Below are 6,000 nucleotides of genomic sequence, written 5' to 3' on the forward strand. Positions count from 1 at the left end.
GCCGTGGTTAAACCACGACACCAAGTTGCAGAGGATCAGCACCTACAGCGTCACTCCCTGCTTTCACAGGTATTCAGGGCAATTTTATATTTTTTTTTAATTAGTTTTCTAGATAACATTTTTGCTGACATAGACAAACTTGTCAGAAAAAGTGAACAGGAGTGCTTAACGTTGTCCTTTTACATAAAGAATAGTTTTTAAATGTAAATATTACTTTATCACAACAGGTTTGCCAGGACAACTGGCACTGCTGGCTAAGAAAAAGCAGCTATTTGGAAGGTCTGGGTGCTCCTTTCTCTCTATCATCATACAATTCAAGAATTTATTTCCTTTTGACCTCTGCATTGTCTCATCCTTGAAAAAGTTTAAGAAAAAAGGTAAAAACAGAAAAGCTAAAATAAATCTTACTTATTAACTAAAATGCATCTTAACTGCACTTTAATAATAAAAGTTCATTGATTAACTTTGTTAAGTATATGTATAAAGGTTTGTCAACACTTAAAAACCATATTTCTTAGGAGTGTAAATAATGGTATATAAACTATCACACACACGTTTTCAATATTCTAACATGTCAATATTCTGTGGCATGTTGCAAAACTTTATAGCCTGTCCTTAGATCTTGGAGAGGATGACACAAGTATTATACATTTCACAGAAACTTAAGAGGTCTGTAACACCCAAAATAAATACATTAATCAAGAGCTGATGCAATTAACAGTTAATATCTTTCTCTTTACCTACTTACCTACTAAACTCTACAAAGAGCCTCTTTAAATGAAGGGGCTTCTCAAAAAAGAACTAATCAACTAATACATTAATTTCATAAAATTAAAAATTCCTCTTGAATTTCACTTAACAGTTTTCTTGGATTTAAATGACTAAGAACAGCTCAGGAAATCCTTTGCTTCTCAGGAAAAAAAAAAAAAAGTATGTGTGCGCACGCTTGTTTTATCAAGCTGACTTACTGATACAGGAGGCTACTGAACCTCTGTTCAGAGACTTTCATAAATCAATTATTCAAACTGAATTATTTGAATAATATTATTCACCTTTGGTCAGACCTGTATCATGATGATATGTGAGGGCCTGGAGACTGTGCAAAATGGAAAAAAGACCACAATGAATCTTGTTACAATGACTTTACTGCCATGTCAATGGAAACAATAAAAACACAGTTTACTGTACCCCAGAATATATTCTGGCAGACAATTTAAGAAGGAATTAATGACCTTACTAATGCATAACTTGTCTATGGCCTGATATCGCCTGCATAACCTTCTTCTACAACTTTGTTCATGAGAGATTTGGATTAAATGAGTCTTAGTCATGCTAATTCTACCCAAGGATGTTTTGCAAACTGATAGTGAGGTCTAGATATAAGCCACTGAAGTGTGAGGCAGCATTTAGGTACAAGGCAACAGTCTAGAGGATCTTTTAAAAGCTTCCTTTCCCCTCCTTTAATATTCAATGAAAATACTAAAAAAATATAGACATGAATTGTTTTCTGAAGAAATATCTGAGAATGAAATAGACTGGAGTAGACACAAGTAGACAGAAGGAGAGGTCTAAATATATAAGGAGCAATTTCTTTCCTGCCCTCATTGTATCTACTATCTGAGCATGTAGCATTTACTAAGCCTTGAAAACAAACTTCAGCAGCATACTTGAAACAGGAGATATAATCATCATCATCATCATCATCATGTATATTGTGGGGGGCACAAAAAAAGTATAAAATAATTAATTCCCTTCATCTTCTTTATGTGGATATTTCCTTGCTCTAACGTGTTGATTCCATGGAGGCTCAGAACTGAAAACTGTGTAACATAAAGACAGAGTCCCATTTATACTGTCCAAGCATGGCACTTCCACATGCTTTCTCATCTTGATCTTAACCTGCAATATCAATTTTAACATTAAAAAAAAAAAGAAATGGTGAGGAGGAGAGTTATTGAAGTTGGTTTTCATCTGGCAACGATACGTTGAGCAACTAGCTCAACGTGGTTTTAAATCTCACTTCCAGGAAAAGAAAATGCTTTCTATAAGCACGTATTCTACACAGAACTGACCTGGTCTACTTGTGGAGAATGTATCCAGACTGGCCACCTGTACTCTGTGTCTGCCAACATGTTCAGGCTATAATAGGGCTCAATTTTGCAGTGATTTATTCTTGATGAAGCAGCATAAATGGATTAAGACATTATCATAATTTATATTTCAAAAAAAACCCTCTAATAATGTTACAGTAGGTAAGCAGCCACAATAACTAATGAAAACAACCCCCCACATGTGGACAATTCAGAAACGTAAAAGTTGTTTCTCTTTCATAAGTTCTCGTTCAGATAACATGTACTCTGAAACACAGCCTGAACGCATTTACTTGAACTTACATGTTAGCTCTGAAGTAGGAAAAAAACAAACCAAACCAAAATAGTTTTATAGACTTAATATAGAGACAAATTATGCAAAAAAGTGTTGGCTTTCAGTTTCCCCTTAATTTTTTACATCCAGTATGTCTTCCTGTGTTGACTGTATGTTTGTTCATCCTCAAACGAAACAATATTTACTTAGTGTAAAATATTGGCATTATGCCATTTTGAGAGGCATTATCTACACACAAAAAATATGTCAATCTATGTAACTCAGTGCTAAAATCTGTACAGAAAGGTTTCTTCTATTTAAAAAGTAGTTTATTTCAGTTTCATATGACCTTTTTTTTACAGGAGTTCAAATAAAATTCCTTTTCAATAAATCACTCTTAAATTGAAATAAACATGTATATACAAATAGCTGTAGGATTTTAGAAAAACCAGTTGAAAACCTCAGGTAAACAGGTAGAAGTTAGCACACAGACAAAGCTCGATTTTAACTAGTACAAGATTAAACTCAGTTCAGTAAAACAAGCAATTCCAATTCTTGGGTAAAAGCGATCAACTTTTGTATACACTTACCAGGATACAGAAGTACTCCTCCATATTTTAGGAGAACATTTGACTTGAAGAGGAAACTACATATATCCTAGAGTGGGTAACCTTAAACTGTCCACTTAATAGTAGAGTCCATGAAAGATAATGAAAGGAATTCTGGTTTTAGAACAGTTTACTATATTGACTGTAAAAAAATAGATTGAATTTCCCAAATAATTTTAGCTGAAGTGAAAAATAAAAAAGACAAAAAAAACCCCACCCAAACACAAACACCCTAGGTTTTATGTACTACTGGTAACTATTTTTGTTTTTTGTTTTGAGCTTTAAATCTAATTGAGGCTAGTCAAGTTTGAGTCCCAGCTGAATCTAAAGGGATTAAACCTCCCACCTTTCATAAAAGGTGCTTTTACTTCTGATTATAGGATATTCCTTAGAGAGATCCTGTCCCTATTTCTACGGTGATGTTCTTTCTGTTTTGTAAAGGATACTTAACTATATTCACTGTGAAAAGCTCTGAGCTGTCTGTGCACTCACCAGCAACTTAAAAGTCATTCATTTGCTATTTTTTTGGCTCAGTGACCATGTAACTTTTTTTTTTCAAAGTGAGACCAGCATTAACAGAAAATAATAAGGAAATAGAGTCCGTAACCCAACAGCCTCATAAGTCAGAGAAAGAATAATCTTTAAGTTGACTATAAATGGCCTAATACATGGTCTGAGTACTCATGATAGATTTTTAAGGAAGTGATTTCTTGTTGATGCCTTTCATTTTGTGTAAAACAAATATTGAGAGAGGCATGAAAGGACTGCTGGAGGAATAGAGGGAGAAAATATAGGAACAAAAATAACTGACTACCGTCCATTGCAAGTATCTGTTTCACAGGGAATGAAAAATTATGGTCTTCCACAACCTGTTTCAATTAATCAGCCAGGCTCAATAGCCAGGATGGAGAGGTGTTTTCCTCATGATATCTCATAACACGATACTTAGGGCACACTTTTAGAATACAGTTCAAAAAACTTCTTGTTTAGGAGCTGATGTAAAATCTTCTACAACTGAGGTTAATTAATAAGGTCACTGAGTAAAACCAGATTAAATCACTTTGAAATCACTTTGTGCTTCATTTGTTTTTGTCACAGATGCCACAGACAAAATATTTTAAAAAACAGAATTATTAAAAATAATAATAATTTTGGCTTAATCAAAGATGTTTGTTTGCTTTGTTGTTGATGCCTTTGTTCAGCAGCAGATACGTGTGCAGCACTACTACACGGGTGAAGTCTGAATAACTTGTAGGAGCAGCTAGAGCAGATGTAAAGAACTTGGGTGGTCGAAGTTTTAGAGACATGCACTGAGTATTGTTTATTTATGCCCCCGGGACAAACTTCTTATTTTTTTTCTCATAAATTTCTACCTTGCCTTCTGAACAGAAAGACTTAGCTGCACAGTTTACATCTTTTATTAATAACTGTCCTGGAAGCATAAACATAGTAAGTTAGTTTGCTACCCAAGTCATCTTAAGCTACAAGCTGCATATTGAAATAAAAATAATACAATGTCTGTAGGACTTTTTTATAAACGTAGAGATCAGTCTGAGTGCCTTAAAAATGAGTGTTGTTTGTTCTCTATTGCTAGTCAGCTAGATAACCTGGTTAGCAATCAAGTATGGGTTTTTCTGGAATAGAAGAATGTATCAATCTATGGCATATATAGCCAATGGTTAGGTCTATAGCATTAGTTCTTGTTGGTTTGGGGTTTTTTTGGGGGGATTGGCATTTTTTTGATTGTTTAAATCAAAACTCACAATCTTTAAAAAAGAATCAGACTGGGGATGGACTGAGTGAAGAGCAGCTCTTGGGAATGGGCCCTGGGGGCAGCAAGCTGGGCAGGAGCCAGCAGCAAGCCCTGGCAGGAAAGATAGCCAGCAGCATCTAGGGCTACATCAGCAGAAGCACCACCAGGAGATCAAAGAAAATTTTTATCCCCCTCCACCCAGCACTAACACATACTATGTCCAGTTTGGGACCCCCCGATACAGGAAAGACGTCAACATGCTGTAGTAAGCTCAGTGGAAAAGCACCAAGATGACCAGGCTGGAGTAGTTGCCCCATGAGGAGAGGGCTGGGAGAGTGGGGCTTGCACAGCCTGGTACAGAGATGACTTCGGGGCACTTCACAGCCACCCCCCAATGCAGGGAGGGGACTGTGAGGACACAGCTGCACTCTTCACAGTGGTTCATTGTGACAGGATGAGGGACAACAGGCGTAAATCGAAACAAGAGACGTTCAGGTTGGATATGAGAAGAAACTTTTCTCACAAGGACAGTCAAGCACTGATACACATTGCCTGAAGAGGTCATACTGGCTCTGTCCTTGAATGTTTTCAGAACCCAGCTGGTTAAAGCCCTCAAGATCTGGTCTGACCATGCTGTTAGCAGGAGGTTGGTTCCAACCTGAATTATCCTATGCTCCTAATGAAAAGAACACAAATGTGAACACTGACTATCCTAGAATATGTAGACAGACCTTCGACTGAACTGAGTTGTCTTTATCATTTCCATAGAATTTTAATTATTTCTTGTATTTACAAGTTAAAAGGAACCCTAATTCAACTGATGATTGAATCTCTTGAATTTCTACTTGTAAGACTCCTTACATATCTTAAACAGTGATTCTTTAATGAAAATTGTACAAGCCATTCCTACAGGTCCTGATGTGGGGCCCAAAACCTGCAGCTGCCATAGGAGCTGGTGTTAATGGTCTATGGTATTCTCTCTCTTGTTTATTTTCTCTTTGGCACCATGAATTCTTCATCTTGTCTTGGAGTTAGACTATGCAAAAGTACTGTTTATTATAGAAAGCTCTAATGTTTTAATGTTTTTATACTGGAGTTTGGGTATTCAAAGATAATTTCTAACAGGCCATTTTGTGTATATCATTGCAAAACCCCAGAGTGATTGTTGTCCAGTGAAAGTTTACCTAGAAAAGTGTCTTGTTTAAAGGCCACTTTTAAGCAGTTGTTACTAAACTTTATAAGTGGGCTCTAAATCTACCTTTATTGCCTTCTTCC

The sequence above is a fragment of the Gymnogyps californianus genome, chromosome 1 (genome assembly GCF_018139145.2).
Source record: "Gymnogyps californianus isolate 813 chromosome 1, ASM1813914v2, whole genome shotgun sequence".
In the NCBI taxonomy this organism is placed as follows: domain Eukaryota; kingdom Metazoa; phylum Chordata; class Aves; order Accipitriformes; family Cathartidae; genus Gymnogyps; species Gymnogyps californianus.